This window comes from Bombus vosnesenskii, unplaced genomic scaffold, assembly GCF_011952255.1.
Source record: "Bombus vosnesenskii isolate JDL3184/JDL3185 unplaced genomic scaffold, Bvos_JDL3184-5_v1.1 scf7180000016279, whole genome shotgun sequence".
NCBI lineage: Eukaryota > Metazoa > Arthropoda > Insecta > Hymenoptera > Apidae > Bombus > Bombus vosnesenskii.
In genome coordinates this window covers 1,331,230-1,353,778 of record NW_022884348.1, presented here as the reverse complement: position 1 = coordinate 1,353,778, position 22,549 = coordinate 1,331,230, and the positions used below count along the sequence as shown (strand labels likewise).

The 22,549-nt window shown below is 40.4% G+C and overlaps 1 protein-coding gene across 2 annotated transcripts in view; it reads left to right on the top strand.

The window, feature by feature from the left end:
- The first annotated feature begins 308 nt into the window (after nucleotides 1-308).
- The window catches only part of LOC117242895 (neural-cadherin-like), a 60,776-nt gene continuing 38,535 nt past the window's right edge, over nucleotides 309-22,549 (top strand). For both annotated transcript variants that reach the window (XM_033509954.1, XM_033509953.1), the window contains exon 1: nucleotides 309-1,068. The gene's annotated coding sequence lies outside the window, so the exon portion shown is untranslated. The remainder of the gene's footprint in view (nucleotides 1,069-22,549) is intronic.

Below are 22,549 nucleotides of genomic sequence, written 5' to 3'. Positions count from 1 at the left end.
GGTACGGCACAGTACGGTACGGCATGGGTGGTGATGGTGCGCTCGCGCACCCTGCAAGGTTGAGGGGTGACGGCGACGCGACGCGACGCGACGCGATGGTCGCGGCGTCTGAGCGGAAGGGAGGGAAAGCACAGGTGGGGGGTGGTCACTGGAACGAAAGAGACGAAAGACGAGCGAGAGACGAAGGATAGTGGTGGGGAAGTCGAACGTCGGTGGAGTATGTGTGGTAGGGGAAAAGCGAGAGAGAGAGTAGGGAGTTCGCACGCCGACCGGAACGGCCCCACCGAGTTTTATCCAACGATCCGGGAGGCTCGTCGAGGTAGTGGTCCGCGCCCCACAGCCGCGACAGCTCGAAACGCGTGTCGTTGTGCTGCGTCCGTTTCTCTGTCTCTTGGTAACGTATCTCCTCTCTGAAAGGGAAGCATTGACAGGAAAGTCGTTCGTCGAGGCTCGAAATTCGTGTGCTGCTCGGTGTCGTCGCTACATCGACACCGATATTCGTGTTTTATTCAAAAGTCGAACAACATTGGGGGTCGGGGTGGTGAATTCTCTTTGCTTTCCGGCGGAGAGAAGAGCGCGCGATTCGGATCGCGAACAGAGAACGAGACGTTCGTTCTGTATCCGCGAGGTGGTGGGCAATGATAACAGGAGGCAACGTTCGGGAGGGGGAGACCTCTGCTGACAGTGTCATCGTCGCAGGATTCTGAGTTACTGGAAAAAAGATTTCGAGGAATTATCGTCGATTAACGTCGTATACCGGTGCGTGCGGTGAGCTCGTGCCAGGAGCTAAAAACACAGAGTTTCGTCGAACCTGAAAAATTCGAGGTAGACAGTGAATCGGATCGTGTTAGTAATATACGTGTTTCGTGGTACGTTTTTCGCTCGATTCGAGAATTTATACGGCGGGGACTTGCAGGAGGTTGTTCGGTGATACCCAGCAACGTTTGCAGGTGCCAGGACATTCGGGGGTGGTGCCGGTTACGCGCTTCTGTTCCCGACTCGTACGCGACACGATCACGAGCGTTCTGGGGGAAGAGACGCCTTCGACATTCGCACCTGGACATTCGCGTACGTATTTTACAACACACCTGGCTCTCGTACTACCTAGTGCGGCGGTGCCGTGCTATGGCCTCTCTCCTTAGGTTCTCTCCTACACCCCCAAACAGGTTATTGATTTTGCCGAAGTAAGGAGGTACGGATGTAGCCCGTACGCCCTGCGGCCTGCGACCTGCTCATTTTTCCACCCCTTCTCTCCCCCCCCCCTCTCTTTTTCTCTCACTCCCTCTCTCTTCTTGCTTTTCGATCTCTTTTTCTCGCGTGCTTGTCCTTGGTGCTTGCCACCCTCTAACGGCAGGTGAACTCTTACTGCGATCTTTTGACACACTTTGACGAATGCCATCGCGTTATTAAATATGTCTGGCATCTCGAATAGTAGTTTTCTGTGAAATTTTTTTACGAGCAAGAGAGATATACTGCTTTTTAAAGCCTGCTTTCTTTCGAGTCATTTTCTAGTTGTTCATTCGCGAGTGGACAAAATTACAAATTAAGGATTCTTTCCTATAATATTAAACGATCGTGAAAAACGATCACGGTCGAAAAAACGAGACGAGAGTTCGATCGAGAAACGTGATGTTTACTAGACTGACAACGTACTTTGGTTGCGGAAACAGCCGGTGTCGATTCCCTGAAGCCAGGCTAAAGCGGTTGTGTCGTATAGTGCACCGTGTCACTGAACTGTTGGAGCAGACTGTTGCAGTGCTAGCGTGACTATACACGAGACAACACGGCTACGAAGAGATCCCGACTGACAGCGCGGATCGATCGCCGGCGAACTTTTCACTACGAGACTTTGCGGTTCTTTCGTAAAACCAGCGCCTCGTAGTAAATCAATAGAAGCCACGTGAAGTCAGGACCGGAGATCGCGCTGTCGCCCTTACACACACATAGACATGTGTACATACATTTTTCTCTTACATACACACACAGTTTTCTCTGTTTCTCTTTTTCTAACTATCTCCTATAACTATCTCGTTTTCATCCCGTCCATCCCCTTCTTGTTGTTCCATCGAACGATTCGCGCGTTTCCTGAGTTTCGTCGAAGCAGCCGGATCGATATGAAGAGAACGCGGTTCGCGTATACTATATTCGTCTTCCCGAGCGGGAAGACGGAATTAAATAATTAGCGGTGATCGTTCTGATAACTTCGCTCGTTAAATCACGCTGCGTACAAAGCTACTCAGTATGCGTGGGTCGTCGTGGAAACGTCAGCCATCTGTTCCACACGCGGACGAGCTCGTCAATTATGTAAGATTTCCCGAATTTCAGCTTATCGATCGACCGTAACCGGGACGTATCTACTTAATTTTTCAGCGATTCGCGTCGTTCGAAATCGTTTCAATCCGGTTCGTTGAACGCTTCCAGTATCGAATTCTCGCTTCTATTTCGGAGTGACATCCACCCCGCTCGAATGAAAATTTTGTTCATCTTTGGCGAGTGCCAGCACCGCGATTCCATCATGTCGATCAACTTTTTCGTCGTGCACGATTTTTCGATGTCGCGTGAAACGCTCGCACAGTCAAATCACGTTCACGGTGTAAATTTCCGAAACGAAAAATACGTGGATTATTGGCATAGTATATTACCAGAGGCCGATATTAGCGGTGCAGAGAATGAGAAGAATTTAGGAAAACGTTCGATCGGCTCTGGACAAATTTCTCGGACGAGCTGAGCATCTTTGATCGAAATAGGGCCAACTCGTAGGCGTGTCCAACCTGGTCTGTTGAACCGAGAAATATAACTGTTTCCAAGTTCTATCGCGTTACATTTTTCTCACACGACCGACGTGCTATTAGGGAAAATTGTATCGCGTTCATCTTAACTAATGAAAAGAGGAGAAACGGAAAGCGCGAGAGATCGTTAGGATTAGATGGAATCTTACGAGCGGTCATGAATTATTGAGTCGTCACATGTCTGCGATCCCTATCGTCGCTGCGTTATGAATTGCTACCGTTCGTATAATAATAGCGTTTATACTTTGAAACGAATATTGATCCAATAGCGCGAGAAATTTTTTAATTTGCTAAAAATTGGGAAGCTCTTAACAGATCGCACTATCGAAGAATACATTTGGCTAATGATACTTAAACTGCGGTTTAAACGTTTACAAAAAGCCTACAGGTAGCGAAACAAAATAAAGTACAAATTAAAATACTTGCTACGGTATTTAGCGAGCGAGAGGCAAATTTCCATTCAGATTTCATTTCTTCAACTATATTCGTAACAATATGAATTTTCATAAGCATCTGCGGTTTAATGGCCATTGTCATTTGAATATGTAGAAATCCAGATAATTTCTATCAAGTTGTAGATAGTTCAATAATTCGTATATCGATATCCACGTTCCTAATCGAGAGAAGCGATCGATGATATTTCCTTCTCATAAAAAGTTATTATCAAACGATATCTCTAATTAACTAGTATTAAAATTTATCGACAGTGTTAATGAGTTCTTGAAGTTGGAAGTCGTAAAAGTAACGCTTGAATAAAATAAAACAACAGCCCACGCTTTCACGGTAGCAGATGGCAAAATACGGCCAATGACCAAGCCGTGCAACGTGCGGCAATCCATGGAAGCCCGCCAGTCCCGAAATACGTCGGAAGTAACGGCCATGGAAGGACGTTTTCTGAACGGTTCGTAACTCGTGGTTCCGGCTTCTGTGCGCTAAAATTCTAACAAGTAGACAAAAAAATGCTAGGACAAAAAATCCGACTACATTCCAATTTTCGTACGACGTTAAACTCTTCGGAGTAAAGTAAAAATCACATATCGTAATCTTTAATTCAAGCTTCGAATTCGTCGTTTGGAAATTGCAATCTCGCAGTTTCATTTTATCGCAAAGCTAAAAAAACAACAAGCGTTGTAATTTACAATTAGCGCAAAGATTAGCATACAACAAAGATTTGATAAAATGTATAGAAGATTACGTAGTGTCAAATTTCGTCAAACCTTAAAATATTTTATTTTCAAACAACGTATGGAAATACGACAAATCTTGGAATTGGCGAGGCTTATCGCAAATCGAACGTAAAAACGTTGCTGTTCAAATTGCGTGTAGATTTTTTCAGGCCTGAGACCAAGTCTCGTGGAAATGAGTTCTCTATTTGACACTGGCGTGGTACAGTCTCTTTGGATACGGCCGTGTATGTGCACGCGCGCGCACGCGCCAACAGCCGCGTGGAATGTTCGCCTACCCCGAATAGCCTTTCTCTCTCTCTTTCTCTTCCCTTTCGCTGTTCAACCGCCCTCCGGTTAAAGAGTCTTTAACGTTTACGTGCGGCCAGCTTTCTAAGGCAACTCACTCGGGTCGAAGTTCACCGGGTGTCGTGCCACGATCACGCTTAACCAGGAATCGCGATCGTGTCAACAACAAAAATTCTAGGTGGGTGTAAAACTCCTTTAATCGTAGAAAGTTCGTAGAAAGGTAGAGTTAACGTGAACAGCCCTTCGAGATATCGTCACTGTTGGAACGATGTAGTTTAGGTCGAGTGGAAAACGCTCGGTTCTATTGTGTTTCTGTTTTGTGTGTGCCTTCGAAGAACTGAAAACGATTGCTTCGACGATTGATTCGATTGACAGTGTGCCACTTCGAGTGAACTAAAACGAAGTTTTCTTGGAAGAAAGATGCTCGTGACCTGTGAACTAACGTTGTTTCCGTGCTGCAAGATGTGCTGATATTTGTAGATATTTGCAGATAACTTTGTACGTCTTAATCGGTGAAATTTTGATTAGAGTAGGTGTGCCTTATTTATCACCGATTTTACTGTTGGATTTCTTGTTAACATAGTAACGAAAGAAGGTGGATCGAGATATTGTATAAAAGATGATTTTACGTTACGATTATAAAGAGTGAAGCATAGTAATAATACTGTGATTAAAAATGTTCGTACCAATCTTTGTCACGTCGTATTACATCGTTAAAGATCGTTTCAGTGACTAACGTAAATCAATCCTGATTCCATGTTCCCAAAGATAGAGACGAATAGAAACCACCACAAATTCCAATATACAACAGTGTCGATACTAATTTCCTCGAGTAAGCGTATCGTACCCAAGAGTTTCACTGTTAGATTAGTTCGTTCTACTTCGCGAGATCATCGTATAAAGTTGTATCAAGTTTTCGAAAACAAAATATTCTATCTTCCTACGAAATATTTCATCCAGATTGAAGGGATCTTAGGGATTTGAATACCACGAAACAGGGAATCTTGGTATCAGACATCAAAGGTGGCGTGATATCGCCATTTCGCAGCGTCTCGTCAGAGAGCGACGCGAATCCCTCGAAATACGGAGGTGAAATTTACTTTCTTACCCCTCTCCCGAGGGAAGTTCAAGTTCTTCGCGAGGGTGACCGCCATGGCGCAGCTCGTCTGCGCAACCATGGAGCAACGAGTATGAGACGGTGATGGTGTAGAGCAATGATTTCACGGTGATTTCATAAAAGATTTACCGTCCCTCTGGCATTTGCTCGTGTCGTCATCAACGGCTCTGGTTATCTACGTTGTCCACATTGTGCACAGAGTACGCCAGGAATCAGGAACGAAATTTACATTTAGCTCAACGAACGTTCTCCTCCCTAGCGTTCCATCCTATCTGTCTTGTCGCCTCGTAAACGAGCCATGGAGGACCCTTTCAGAGACAGCGCGTCTGGTTGCACCACGGGGAGGGACCTAGGTATCACCCTCTACCGTCTTAGAATCATCACGCGAACTTCGTGTAGCGTTACCGGGAATGGGCGTTCCTCTATGCCCTCGATCTAGCGCTTCGCGCCTTGGACTTCTCTAATTACACTTCATTGTTGTTTGCGCAAGTACACAACTCGAACTTTGCCTTTTGCATTCGGTCACATTCGCTTCCTACTTTGCGAAAGATGCCTTTTGTGTTTCTTTAACGATAGACTCTGTTTTCGTATTGCGTTAATCGGAGCAGTAAAGCGAACGGGTTCCCTTTGTGTTTATCGCATTCTACTCTCAAGTGAAAAACTGCGATCGAAAGATTATTAGCATGTAAATGTAGAAAATCGTGGTGAGAATACGTAATATTATGGATAAAAGAATAATTCACAAATTACGAATAGTTACAAGATTTTATACCGCAAATCTGGCGTAATAAAATATTTTATTCTGATACGTTGTGAATAAAAACGATAATGAACGCGCGTATGCCGTAGAATGCATAAACCTGAATATTTGCAATTCATGCCGCTTATTGTATTTAATATATAATGTTCCAGTCTGGTGCTTACGAACAAATGTAGAAGATTTTCCTTTATGATTTAATATAATACCAATAAAGCGATCATGATATTTCACGGTCTAATCTTTCATATGAATTTTTATGCGCCGCTTGTACGGAAATGATTTCAGTATTTTCTGCAACGTAGCGTCACAATGAGAAATTCTTTAAAACACTAAACCTACCAGTGCCGGTCAAATTGATCGCTTTCAAACTTCTACGCAAATTTAACCACATTTAAACGCTATCATATCGCTTCATAATTTCTGACTTTTCCTAAAACATGCATACAATACGTCTTTCGGTATTTACTTTTAGTTTGCTTTTTTCTTTTCGAAGAAAAAATTGTATTCTGCCTTGCTTATCGCGGGTGATCAATTTGACCGGCCGATAAAATATTTTAGTTACTGGAAAATAAATAATACTCGTAAAATTGGTCAGGTTTATCACCTAGAGTGGTCTGCGTTTCGTTTCGAAACGAAGGTATTTCGCTTATTAATTAGCATTAAATCGTGATCTGGTTGGTTTCCGCGGATCTTGTCTATCCGTGCATGATCCACGAAAGCCTCTCGTATACATGAATTTGCGTTATCCTGCAAAAACCATGATAGTCTAGTGAGCCACGGTACGCGATATACGATCATAGATACAAGCGAAGCAAAATTTCGCATTCAGAAACTTTCGCCGAGCACATTAAATAGGGATTTCCACGCGGTTCAAGTTAAAACTACGTTTACTCGTGTGAGTTATTCTTCCCATTAATAGAACGTTGGTGTATTTTTTTTCACGATTTCCGACCAAACATAGTAAATCATCATTGATAACGTGTCAGTCGGAAATTGATAAATTCAATCGCCTCTTCTTTTCCTCGTGTTCATTCTCTCCATTGCGATGTGGAAAAACAATTGCCATCGTTACTGTTTAAACGATCGTATGATCGTTATGGAAGATATATGTTTCGGCCTTTTTTTGAAGATTTATGCGAACGTTTTTGGCTATGATTGCGTCACGGTTTGTTTTAAAGCGTGCGTTACGTATTTTAGAATTTTACTGCAAGTTTTTTGTAATTGAAACTACATAATCTCTTTGTGCTGTATTCTATCTTTTGTATATTTTGAACGAAGTTTTGAATGCTAGGTTGTACGGTTTAACCAAGAAATGAATAAATCCTTGAAAGATGTACATTTGAAATTGATAATAATTTTCTTTGCACTATTTCTCATACCTTTTCGTGTCTGATAAATATATTTATATATATATATATATATATATATTACATATATTTATGCATATTACATGAAAATAGAAGGTAGAACATAAATATAAGAACATTCTCGTCATTCCAACTAATTTAACGATTAATTCACACTTTATGACTTCACTCACGGAATGTTACTTCGGTTACAATTTGTGACGTCTATTAGAGAATGTTTTAAAACGCTCTATGAAATTATTATGTTTTGAGTATTCTTCGTATTCTTCGATATCTTGAGTTGTCGCATTTGTAATTTCTCGTTCATTACGACAGGACGGAAAAGAGGAGAAAATCTTCAAGCCACAAAATATACAGGAAGGCTCGAAAGCTCGGGAATTATTGTGAGCGCGGTGAATGCTAGCTGCGTATACCGCGGCTTTTGTTTCGTTAACAAATTTATAAAAACGCGTGTTGTACGCCTCATTGAGATATTTCGGTGTTTATTCCACAGTAATCAGAGTTGAACGGAAACGCGACAGGGAAACTTGTCTTCCTGAGTGACAATTAATACTTTTACAAAACTGTCGGCATTCAACGTAAATTAGGAAGTAATCCTTTTAAACTTTTCGTTTCGAATTGCGTCATGTCTCTGTCTTTAAATGATTCCGTTTGCCTAGCTAGGCGAAACTCTCGAAATGTCGTTTCTCTGTCCCTAGTTACTCGCTCGAAGAAGAGAGACAACGAATTTCTCTAAAATTGAAATACAGCCTGCGAATTTCGACTGCCGTAGATTATAGCGAATGGTGTACAATAAATATATTTTTGACGATGAAATTATAACGAATTATGTTCATTCGATGGAATAGAATAATACAAAGTACAGTCTTTTGTGGTATATCTTCTTTCTATGCTAGACTTAAATATATTTTCCACAAATATTGTCACTCAAACCAGTGATACTTTTTGTTTTCTTACTGTTATCGTACTTTAAGTGATTTATATTTTATCAACAGTTTCATATTTGTAATGAAAATTAGGAATGAAATTGGTTAAAGGTAAATGCGTAAACAGTTTCTAAAACTTTTCACACAAATGACAATAATAAAATATTCAAAGTACAGTTGACATTAATTTAGAACAAAAAAATTAATCTAGAATTTGTGTAATTAAAAAATTTAGAAGCGCTAATTTGTTGCTTTTAGGATGAATCGAGTGAAACAAACTTTCCGCGTGTAAAAGCAAACGCGAAATTAATTCAACCTAAATGAGCACGATCAAATGGTATTATTTACCACTGAATACGGAATATTATACAAGCTTGCAAATTGATTTTATTTACAGTACATTGTAACTGTTCTTAATTAATTATACCGTGTCACGCCTCTGTGAATACAGTTTCAGTCACAGTTATAAAACATCGCTTTTGGGTAGAGCATAAAAATGACCTATCCATCCGTATCGACTTGCATTTTGTACGAACTCGTTATTCACGGCCAGTATTCTCTAAAAGATGAACTCGAAAGACGTAGTGACTCATTGGTTCAATTGACTCGCGTGCCGTTGCTTTTAAAGGATGAATAAGCAATTAGATTCGCAACGAGCTTTAGTTCATCATCCCCGTTTATTTTACCTACGTTTCTTTTAGGCGATTAATCAAACTCATTGATAATTCGACAACCACTGACACATTATCACTGTGCTTTAATGCTCTTTCTCATAATATTTAAACGTAAATTATATATATATTGTATGAATGTAGATTTTATGTTTATTATATACGATATAAGTATGTTTATTATATACGTTCTAATTTAATTTAATGTTCCTCGATCAAACACGATTTTTTCGAACTAATGTCAGTAATTCATCCGAAAATTCGAAACAAAAGCTGCCGTGATGCCAAAGAAATTGCAGCGGCGTTTCTCGAAATAGACCACGTCTTCGTTGGTGAAGTCTCGAGCAGCTTCAGCTCCACTAATTGCCACTAAATTAAACACAACTAACAACGGCAGTTGGGTTCCTTGGTTTCTGCATTCGACTCACAATCGACCAAGACAATCGAAACTGTAAAACCGATGTAACGTTCGAAATTGTCTATGAGCATTGCGACACGAGATTTATCATTGTCAAGAAGAAACTAACAGAAACCGTTACGATCGCAGATCACGTAGACGTCGTTGTTAGTAATTGGCTTTCTTACGTGTGCTAAGAAAAGAAGATAGATTTGGTTGTTAATTAAGTATCTAACAGCTTTATCGACCTTAAGACGAAATTACGCTACTCTCGGCGATAAGAATCATCTTAAATTTAAACGATTACCACTAAAGAACTCTCATTATCGTTCACCCGAGAACCAATTTCTTTTTATACAATCATCCGATAGCTTCTTCAGCGGCTTCCGCGATCGTCGACGGGCGGAATAAAATCTTGTGGCGTATAAAGAAATCGCAACTTTCGCATCGTTAAGTTTTTATTCAATCGGCAATACCGAAACGATCATTTCGATTGAATTTACTTAAACAATCGCGTCTCTAAGAATGCAATTTTTCCCTTTAATGTAAATAATTTGTAGTTTCTAATTTATATTAATACAAAACATAGTATTATACTTTTAAAAGTCATCGAAATTTTATATCCATTAATTTACAATTTTCTCTCAATAATTTAAATGAATAAATAATTTTTCAATTAAAATAATTAAAGGAATATGCGATCCATAGAAATTGCATTAATCATAATAATAAATATGTATAAAATCGAATCGAACGGCTAGTCTGCCACTACAGATCTTCAGAATTTCCACGAAAAGTTACGAAATTGATCATTTAAACCACTCTAACCGTTCTAATGTTAAACCTTCCCCATTCAAGATAGATAAGGAAACCTCCACATTCACAACCAAACTCGCAATCTCTTTCGATATCCATTTACTCGATGCTCAGGTTCACGTCCGATGATCATTCGGCATCTGGTTGAATAGGCCTCCGCAACCTTGAACCGAATATATAAAATCCCGGGCTTGATGAAGGAGTCACGATGGTCAGGCATTCATACTAATTAGGCTACGCGTTTGCACGCGAACCAATAACGTGTCGAAGGGTGGATAAACGCATGGGAAGGGGGAAATTCCCCAGGCAGGCCGCTGGTGCGTGCGATTCGCAACAATGGGCAGGGGTGTCGTCGAAGGGTGGAATACAATGAGCCGAAGAGTCGACGCGGGAACAGTTACGCGTGCGGGAGCTGCAATTTTGTAAATAGGGAATAGCGTTGGATTATTCTACGCAGCGATGATTCAAACCTCTGCTTGTTCCGGCAGCTGTGCGGTATCTGGCTTGGGGTTGTACAGAGAATTCCAATCGTCGCGTCGTTTCGATCCAGAGCTCGAATCTTTCGCACACCGCATACTTTCTCCTCATGCGGGTAAATGGAGTGCCATAAAATGAACGTGAGAGAATCGAACTATTCGGAAGCCATTGATCAACTCTATAAATTGAACAGGAGTGATGATGTAAATAATTGCGGATTCCGAGCTGGTAATGGTAGTGAAAAAGAATATTTGTAAACAAAATTTTCATCTGCATTTCAATTTATAGCGTCAATGATCTCTGAAATCGATCGTATAAGAAGATACGTATGGGATAGCTTTTGTGCGTTAACTTCTCATTAATTCAAATGTTTTAGTAAGATATTTATGTGTTGTTAATACCGATCGATCACGGTAACGACAAATTTGTGGCAATGCCTGTATGCAATAAAATCTAAAAATTTACGAAAGGTAAGGTCGATAAGTTTAGCTCCTTTGAGATTCGATTATTTCTTTCTCATAGATGTTCCTCTTTTTTGAAAGGGTCCATTGATCTTCCGTGCTTGTATTTATTTTGGTGAATTCGTAGGCGGAGGTCGATCGAGTAGTTTGATAAGTGTGTTGGGCAGAGAATGAAAGCTCTAGAAAGAGGTGAATATAAAGATTTTGTCGCGCTAGTGGAGGTATTGGTGTGTAAGTATTTTTATAAGCAAAAGCAGTTTTTCAATGGCTGAAAGAGATTTCAGCCGCGAATCTAATTTTTGCAATTTCAACGGTGTTATCCGTTACATCTCATGAGTGAAATATAGCACAATCCTTCATACTAATTACACCCTAATAGGTGTTATCGTGCAGTATCACGAGGCCGAACCGCGGCTGCAAATAAGCTACATCTATTTACAAGCGTCGTGGTGCGACGACCCCAACGTATAAATAAATTCCAGGACTAAAATACACGGCGAATAGTCTGAATAACTCTAAACGACTCATTCAGGCATGCTTTTTCCGCTTTTCTGGAATGACCGGCGTGCATTCACGTGTCTCGAACCAAAGAACAGAGACGTTTTCATAATAACATTTGTTCACGTTTGTTCACGTTTAACCCAGATAGATTACGAAGTAGAAATTATTGTTTCTCCTGCCAGAACGTGTGAATCGAATGAAATTGAAGTTTGTTATCAAGCGTTTTGGAAAGAGTTGAATAGCGATCAAATATTTTTTCATTCTTTTGTTCTTTATATAAATATACCGAAAGGTACAAACATTTGTAGAATGCACGTAATATAACGATATACACGAAACATACAAAGTAATACTCAAAATATAATAAATATACAAAGTAATATGAATTTTCATACTCGTATCTATTAAAATTGCGGCATGATTTTTGAATTCGTGTAACATGCGATGTTGGACACAAATTTCGATCAAGTTAGTTTTCTAGTTTCTTTGTGCTGCAGTAGAACTCTATTTGAACTGATCGCAAAACAAACAAGTCATATAACAAGGATGTATTGATTTTTCCAATTGTCTATGATTTTTCGTTCAAATAATAGAAGTCCAGATTCAGATAAGTGGATTCAATAGACGGTAGCTTATGTAATCCAGCCAAAATTTTCGTTCCAATAAATTGTGAAAAAATCTATTGCGAAAGCGATTATGTATACGTCTTGTGTATTATCAAATCTTATTGAGCGAATAATTTGAACAAACCACAAATTTTACGAATACAGCTTCTGTTGATTGACAATCAAAATATTTATCGTACGAAGTACATAATTGTGTAAGATTTAGATCGGATTATTACATTGTAGGATAACTGTTATTATAGGATTGTAGGATAACCAACAACATATTATAAGCAGATTACATTGTTCAATGAGGAGTATCAATCGCACGACTACCTACTAATTGATAGTGTAATTTTTCCTTCAATATCTTAAAATTATCTCCTCCAAATTATTTAATAAATGCATCAAATTTTGTGAGTCGCGCATCGGATATTATAACGAATAACACGCTTTGAATATTTTGTAAATCTTCGTATTTTTTCACTCTTCCAACAAAACCAAATGCAATCACCAACTTTTCTAATGAAAATATCTCAACTTGTTCCACTGCTCTCTCTGCAACTCTTCCTCACTTCGCTTCCGTATTCGTCCCAACGATCATTCGCCAGCCGAAAAAGCAGGCAAGAAACGATAGCATTGAGAAACGTTCTAGGACCTTCGGGATTGGTCCCAATATGTATTCACGTACACCAGCGGATTTCACGCTGCGACCAGTTATGTCCGTGTCGTGCGAGCATTATAAAGTTGGTTACGCCATATGGCGTCGATGGAGCGTAAAGGGTCGCCGGTCCTCGAGTTCCTGAAAGCCGCCTCGCTTACCAGTCCTTCACCTTGGGTGAAGAGAGCTCGCCATTACAAGGAGATCCCGCCCTTTTGTTTGGCCCATCGTTCGCGCGCGCGTTCTCATTTTGCGCGTACGTGCTCTCGCGACGCGTCGAAAGATCGTCGTCTCGTCCCTGGGGCAATTAACGCTTTCTCTCTTTTTTTTCTTTTTTTAACCCTTTCGCAAAGGGTTCGTGGAAATGAACTATAAACGACGGCCCACAGGGAGAGAACGAGTATCGACTGCGCACCGTCGTACTTCCGTCCTTTCTCCAAGATAAAATGACGTTTCTGACGCTTCGTGATATCCCCCGGGTAAGACTCGCAACGCTGATCGATTCGTTATACGTGATCGAAATTTTTTTTTCGTCGGCGACTGAAATCCTATACCGTTAAGCTAATTGGCTCGTTGTAGGATATTTTACGTAAAGATAACAACCGATGAACCATAATACGCGTATTGCTAGCAATTTTCCGATCTTAATATCACTTTTCAGTTTTAACAAAAGAAAGCGATGCTTCAACACACATATTTTGAAAAATGAAAAAGTGCCGAATAGGATATTTTGACCAAGGGGAGCGATACGGATGTGTGTGATATGGCATTAAATGGGGGAAGTAGTATTTCATGGAAACTATTCGATGCTTTGTTAAATGCATTGATTCATTCAGTCAGGATACACAGTGACAATAATTTCGAGCTTGTTAACGTAATTATCGGTGTAATGTATTATAACGTGCAAGTGAGATATTTTAGAAATACTGTTTTGTCACTCGTATTAAAACGAATTACGTTGTTATACGCGAAAGTAGTAGCGGGCATTTTATTGGATTCGTAACTAAAATTGCTCTGTGTAATAAATTTATTATAAAGAATAATAGAAATTTATTACGGGGTAGTATCGAATTGAGTGGAATACTTAAAACTCGAACTTCGTCGGGGGATAGTTAAAAATAAATTCCTCGTAATTTATCACGCAAGTGCTCGATCATTTAATTCATTAGCACGCTAAACAGCGAGCCACTGACCGGCGTAATAGAGCGTTTAATTAACTCAATAATCAGAGTTTTTTGCGCTGGAAACTCAGTTTCAACGTTAATTTGCATTTTGAACGCGATATATGGAGAGCAGCTCGCGCATCGTTAAATACGCTCGAGCTTAACTAATAATACGATGACGCGTCTGTGCGTTAACCTTTTTTCTCCCTATTTGCAGGGCTCGGAAGGAAAAAAACGAGCAGTCGTGTTGAACTCCTCGTTGTTTCTCTTCTTAATCGACCGCGTCGATAAATGCAAAACTCTATCTAGCATGCAAAATATTCACTGTGACGGTCCGGCTCGGTCTCAAAGCTGACCCTTCAAAGGGTTGGACGGGAGAATAACAGGATGTGAACGCAATCAACGACGAATACGCGGCGTAAAAGGCGTCGAACACAATGAAGCCGTGGACACAGCCGAGCTTCGATATTGTTTTCCTTTGATCCCTACCTAGGAAGGTTAATTATTAAAATAACTAATTTCCTTTATATCACAAAAACTGAGACTATCTCGTTGACATACATAGATTATTACGATCTTTGATTCGGCGGAGGAATTTTTCTTTACTGGAAATTGTATTTTTTGAAAAACAGACATTAGCATACCTAAGAGACGTCCAGCATATTTAATGAAAATTGTGCGAATAATTATTGCTCGATATGTTTTTATTTTTATTCTTTATAATTTATAATTTATGAGAATTTAGCATTTTGGCGTCGTATTTAACCTGCGAATGATCAACGATGCGATCAATTTAGATTGGTAAATTTTATGCTTTAACAAGGATTAATCTTGGTTCTTATTCCAATAAGCGAAAGTGTACGAGGGCAGTTAGTTTACGTCCTTCCTCTGTTAGGCCTTGACCCTAGATCACTGGGTGTAGTTGTTTTATTAATGAAAGACGAGCTTGCACGCAGCCTTCGATTATCCTGCGGCTGATACAGAATTTAATTTATGGCGTAACCAGTTCAGGCACAAATTTCACAGGAATATGTCGCGTAAGCGCGTTACCGCGGAATTCGCTCGATCCACTTAGGCTTAAGATACTTATTTCTGGTGGCGATATCGCGGCGGATACGAGGTTAAGTGGATCAGTGGAATTTTACAGTGCAACGATATTCGAGGAACTTTGGTGGGACTGCTGTATTCCCTTTCCTCGCTTTCGCAAATCTCTAGTGAACATACACCGTGGATCTAAATTCGTAATACAAGCGAATGTCAAGGAAATTCTATGGCTTAAACTCGTAATAAGACGAAAACTACAGATAATAAAATGGCGTTGAAAATTCCATTTTTTAGAAAATCGAGTTTCAAAATTTGTCAAACATCTGTACCTACATTTTCACTAATGCTCGATCGGACAAAGGCAAATAATAAAGACAACAGGCTACTGTACATACGAAAAGAAGTGGAAGGGATGGAATAAAATTTAGGTCCACTTGCTATATATTCCAGTTGCGTTCTAAACAAACGACCAGTTAGCTTATACGTACAGCGATACAATGCTAGCTAGATTTGGGTCAATTATGAACGGTAATTAATCGATTAGCCCTCGATGGTCATCGTGGTTTCGATAAGACTTGGCTGGCGGGAGTTCCATCGGTACATCGTTGGAATTAAGACAGTATTGGAACGTCCGTAATGTCTGACATTACTTCGAGTTATTTCCTTGTGGTTTGCGATTGCGTACATGGAATCAGAGCCGCGGAGAATTTACTTTGCCGAAGGTTTAATAATTTCTCCAAAGGTAATTCAATTTTGGACACGTAGCAGCAAACGAAATTTATTGGTCGACACGATTCGTTGGCTTTGTGATACAGGATATGTGCTTTGAACTCTTTTCGTGACGTTTTTAGCCGACTCTTTACGAAAGACCTCGATAATAGAAACCCTATATTACTATCGACGTACTCTTGTGCTTGCTTCGTTTTTACTGTCGATACTTGTATTACGTCGATGGTTTTCCTTTTCTCAGTATTTTATTGTTATGTAGCTGGAAGACTTTAAAAATTACTCTGTCACGGCAATCCTTCGTTATTATAGTTCAGTGTTCCACGCTTGAAAAATGAAGATCTAAGATGTAAGGGTCGTTCGAATGACACCGATTCCGTAGGAACGTTAAATAAAAAGAACGTAAAAGACCCGGAGCTATCGTATTTCAAAAACCGACGGGAGTTCAACGAAGTCTTTGATTAATTACCGATTAGTTTAATAATTAATGGTGCGCTCGTCGGACAATCAATTTAAATCAAAAGTGCCGGTGCTGCAGCTGAACTCGCGAATCTCGTCGAGTGATACCGGCAAAGGAGTCAATGAAACGGTTCACGTGGAAATCGTTTTCCTGAGAAGCGTGTAAAATCCCATAAATCTTCGACTCGTGACTCAGCGTTACCCCGTCGCGTTACGCCCAGTGATCTTTTTTGCGTTTTACGTTTCAGCCAGATAGGAAGGGGGACAGGATCTTCCTATCAATTACCACGCTATGACGAAATACCAAACGAAAGGGATCGAGACGCCCTGCCTGCACGAGGATTAGTTTAAACGATACAGTATATCTTGGCAGTCCGCTTTTGCAATGCGCGTCGACAGTATTTTATGGTACGGTATCGTTCCCCTTGGAAATTTATTTAATTCTCTGTTGCGTTATACGGCTCGAAAATCGCATATTTTACGATTCGCGAAAAGCACAGGAGACAAATATCACGAGTAGGAACGTCGTCCTTTTATTTTTTGTACTAATTTCTTGTTTCGTATAATATAGTTTCGTACTTTTTCCAAGTTAATTACCGTGTTATACGGAGGATACCTGTATTTGTAATAACTGTGTCGAAAAATTATTCGGATTCTAAACTTATTCGTGAAATCGGGAACGTAGCAAAGTATTTTTATACAATCTGATATATCCTCATAAGCGTACATTCTAGAAACGGAATACATTTCCTAAAATACATTGGTGCTTGAAGTCAGATATGTTGAGATAAAAATTGGCGCACGTTAATTGCTGATAGTTATTCGAATGTCGACAGTGAAAATAATAAAACTCGACCATTCTCTCTCATGCCACGCTATAAAAGGTCATGCTTTTTCGCGGCTCCGCTCGACACAAAGAAACACTGATCCCTATTGCGTTCCATGGAGGGTCACATTTCATTTCTCGACGTTGCAGCGTGCTCGACGGAAGTTCCATTTATTTTATTACAAGAATCCTGGTGCAGCAGCCACCGCCGAGACGAATCCGATGTTGGATGTTCGTCTTCGTTATAGAGGGACCACTATGCTCGTTAGAAGGAAATTTTCTACAAGTGCTAGTTTAGCGATTAGAGAGAAGGGAGACCTCGTATATACGTACAACTACTCTTGTGTTTTCTCTGCCGCTTTCCTTTTTTGTTCCTGGCAATAAGTGGTATTCTTATGTGCTTCGAAAACCGAGGTCGAGGGCCATTAAGAGTCTGTGAATTTGATTCGGGTCTTCGGTGGATCGACTGGAAAAATAAACGGTGTCAATAACAAGGTGTGCGTGAAACTATTGGATCGAAATTATTAGGGCGATCCGAGTCTGTGATTCGTTTAAATTGCTACTTAATTGGATACCGTACGAAATTGGAGTACACGGGTCGTTTCATAAATCGAAACCTTAGAAGTAAAATCACTTAGAAGGAAGATATTTAGTTTTATCAGTGAACTGCAGATTTTTATGCAAATTCGCGTATTCGTGAACGTAATTGAAGAAAGTGAAACATAAACAGAGATTTGTTGTACTATTGCTATCAGCAAGGAATGATTTATTTCTCGTTTCTGTTAGTCGTTTAAGGAGAATCGAAATCGTGCGCCGTGTTTCTACTGCTCGAAGAAATCTTCCTACAGTCGTCTGGCTGTGGTAGACTCTTCTACGTATAGTAGCGAACTAGGATCGATAATTGTTTCGTTGCCCTGTAGAAACAGGTTAGCTACGTTCCTTGCGCCTTTGAAAACGTTGGAATTCCGAACTCCTACGAAACATTCTTTCAATTTCTAACGTGAACAGTTATCTAAGAATACGACAGATGCTGCAGTACTATTTTTAATTTGCGACCGTAGAGAAGACGTTGCTATTTCACGATAGTATACACAGGATGAGAATCGTGTGTGAAATTAGTAAAAATCTATTATTAATCTATTATTGCTTGCTGTAATCGGTAGATACGTAAATTATTTACTCAATTGTCAGACGCCTTTTAAATAATAATTCCAAACTGAGCTTTCTCGTCTTAATCATCTTCGATTTACAACTAAAATCAATGGCACAGTTAAAAGATAGGTCATCCACGATTAACCTAAAGAATTTGTCAAAGTTATTAATCTTTTGTGAAAGTTTTTAATCATAAGTTTAGATCGAAAGAGCCGATAGAAGTATACACCACAAAGAATATCCTTCTACGTGAAGTTTAGGTTTTCCTGAAAAAGCGAGTCTCTCGGCAATCCTCGTGACCTGTTCATACCTTATTAAGAAAAAGACAAAGCTTACAGAGTTACAAAGAGAGCGAGACTTAAATTAAAGTCACCAAGCACAAAGTAATTCGTTCTTTGAAACAAAGAACGTCGTTACAGTCCTTCAGAAGAGAGTTTAAAGACTTTTCGTTTGTATACAAGAACGTCGTAACAAAATATTTCATACGAAAACTCACGAACTTCCCTCTTGCCATCTGACTAGCGGAATCGTTCTAGCTAACGATAAAAATAATCGTCGCGCGTCGCAGAGAATTCAATAGCTTCCGTTCTCACCGAGCTCGCTGGTTTCGTTCTCGCTGGAACGAGGGAGACTATCAAAAGGAAGTTCTCAACGTTATTTTTTTTTTCTCTCTTCCACGGACAAGTTCGTTTTACGTCTAATTATAGCCAGTGCAATCACGTTTCAGTCGTTTGTCCCGAAACCATCGCGTTGGGTTGACCCTGTCCATGGCGCGGCGCGAGCACGATCTAAATTCAGAAAGTTTTAAACTGCGCGACAGTGCAGAAAGCCCAGCCGGAGCAACAACATCTAGCAACTTTGCAGATTAACTGCTTCTAACAATAACGGGCGACAGTAGTAACCGTAGTAGCAGAGGAATAGCGACGAGGGTTGCTTTAGACGCATGCAACCGCTATCGATTGACATCCCCGCTTCGTCCTCGCCACCGACACCGCCATAGTAGACACTGCCGCCACTGCCGCGCCAGAACCCTCTTTCCTTTTCTCTCAATCAATTCGAGTAGCTTCCTCTCTCTTCGTTCAACATCCTATCTTCATCGTTTCTCGCCATCCATCTACCTTTCTTCTTCTCTCGCGTGGTTATATCCTCTGTCTGAGACCTGTCCTTTCTCTTTGATTCTCCTAATGCCGTCCTTCGTTCCATAGTGAAATTTTGCGAACATTTTCCATCGCCCTCCGAGTTTCTTCGTCCCTTTCACTCGTTGGCTCTTCCATTTACCACCCTCCCACCGTCTCTTTCTGATTTCGTCGCTGAACGTCGTACTCGCGCTCCTCAAAACCGTCTCTCTCTTTTCCCTCTGGCTCACCGTTCTTACTCCCTCTTCACCACCCTCTCAACGTTTTCCTAGAGCCACGAGAGAGCCTCTCTTCATTTCGACCCTCCTTCCAGAGCCGCCTTTCTCCGAAGTATAGCTTCTCTCTTTCTCTTGCAACTGCAACTGCTTCGCCCCTTTCCTCCTGGGTCGGCTGTGTTACTGGTTCCTCTTCGTTCCTCCGGCCCTCTCTCGCTTTCACACCCCACTCGGTCGAGAGTTTGTCGTCCTCGGCGTGGCTGTCTCGCCGTTAGATTTCTTCCGTGAACCCCTGTATGTACGAGGGTCCCCCTTACGCGACACAGACGACGCAGAGAACCTAGCACATGGTGGGGTGAGGAAAGACGGCGTGGAGACGATCGAGCGCGTTGTACAGGAGACACAGCAGCAGAAAGGAGGAAAACGGCGGAGGAAAAGGGAGGCACACAAAGGGAGCGTCCTCCAATCGGAAGCTTCCGAAATATTTTACCAGCTAAACTGCGCCGGCGGCCTTTACACTGCCTGCAGGAATCGATGTTCGAAGATCAGGCGCCGAAGGCTAGTGTGACGGACGCGTGAATCTCTCTGGCTTTTCCTGTTAAGCGGTTTAACTATGTATCGTTGACTACACCTGTCAAATTTCTGCTAACGAGAACGAGAGACTTTCGCACGTTTTGATTTTGACGAAGCTTCGACGAAGAGATCTTTGGAAACTTATAAAATATCGGGCGTGGAATTTATTTCATAAGCGACCTGCTTAGGCAAATTTAGCTTCTGTCTATTTGGTTATTCAAGTAACAGCAGAAGTTACTAAAAATAACCTTCGATATTTCACCTGCAGCAGGGACTCGACCGGTTTAGGTCAGCGCATAAGTCAGCACATAATCCACGGTCTGATATCGAACTCGTAATAAAAAGTAACGCGTTCGTTTCCTACTTTTTCGAATTCATACTCGGTTATTTGATAAATGTACACTGTTGCATACATATATTCATATAAAACTTGTCGAAGTGCAAGCTGAACATGGATGAAATACCCCGAACTACGTGAAAAATTCTTTTTCTCGCTTCCGCAATTTGCTCAAAGAATTGGGCTTGTATAATAGGTTTAAAAATTTCCATACATTCTTGTGTAATCTCATTACGCGATGCTCTCTGAAAGTGTTTATTCTTATAACACGATATAACATCCAAAATGCGAAATATCCATGTGACTTTTACAAGTTTACTATTGAAATGAAATATTATGGAGAAAGAAGAAAGACTTGAAATATTTTTAATAAATAACAGTATGTAAGCAGTCTACTATTTTCATCTCCTTCTGTGTCTTCATCTCATCTTGTATTTATGAATAGCACTTTTATCTTTTCTTACGTACAAGTACCACTTTCTCTACGCCTATCCATGCGAATAAAGAATTTATCGGGTCTGAGTGCCCCAGTTTTGTAATACGTACGAAAAATTCTGCAATTTTTTTTTACTATCTGTTGCATAATTTTAGAGGATACGTTCATCTTTAGATGTATAATATTCTGAAAATTCCTTATCAGGATAGAGATGAGTACCTATCGACGATAATAGAGAATAAGATAATAAATAATAGAGAGAAAATAATGAGAGAAAAATAAAGAGATAATAGAGAATAAATAATAAATAATTGAAATAATAAACCGAGTAGTTTCGGAAATACGCGACTAGAGATGATATTTTCCTTATCGACGCGTTTATTCCATCGAATTAAAGAATTCTATTTTTAATAATATTTTTGTATATCAACACAATTATCCGAGATAAACGTTCGTATTTTAACAATCGTTTAACGAAAACGTATAAATTACTTGTTTCTTATAAAACAAGCCCCAAAGGAAGCCATCTATCTAACCCGTCTCTGTTTCTAACTTAATCGAATAGCGTCGAGAAATAACGAAAAATCCTCGTTCTTCTCTTATTGCGAAGAAACTTTTTATTTATGCAGCATGGACATCAACGTCAACGTTCCAAAAAGACACTCGTAAAACTTGACCCGTAACTACGTCGTTTCAAAATTTCAACTTGTCCTCTCCGCTTTTCTGCAGCATCTTGTCGGTCTGTTTTTCTACCGAGTACTTCATACTTATTGCTAGAAGAATTTACAGTAACCTAAGTCCGATGATATAACAGAGTTCAGCTGTTGTATCGTCTATCCCGATATCGGAACGGTGGACGATGGCTGTCGTTCGATGGCCGATTAAAGGAGAAAGTGCGGTCCCTTGACCGTAGGCTAGAAAAAGGTAGTTTTCGATTTCCGATTATCTGAAAAGCGCAAGCTCGTGGGACCGCGTTATCGTGTCGTTCCGTCGACCCCGTTTACACCTTCCGACGGCTGGCGGCCGGAACCGCTACCGATCGTGGAACAGGTCGTCTAACGAGGCGTGTCTCTCCACGGGAAACTGGGTTAAGTAGCGAGAAAACGAGGCGGAGGCGGAAAAGTGTAATTTTCGACAATTTTCCCGCAGAAATATCCTACTTCGAGGCTCGTCGAAAAGGTATTGCCAACGCTGAAAAAACGTAATTCCGTTCTTCACTCTGCTTTCTCTCCTAATACATTTCTGCCTCTTCTAGTATGCACGGCCAACAGGCGGCATGATTATCGAATTAACCTTCCCAAGCGTATACTTGGCTATCTTTTATAGGAAGTTGATAAAGTATCGGTTTAGGTGGTGCTTCTTATGCGAAATATTATCTCGCGCTTAAGGTATTATTTCTTTGAAAGTTGTATCGTTTAGATATAATGACGTAAAAATTGTTTTTCTGGGCAGAAAATGGAAT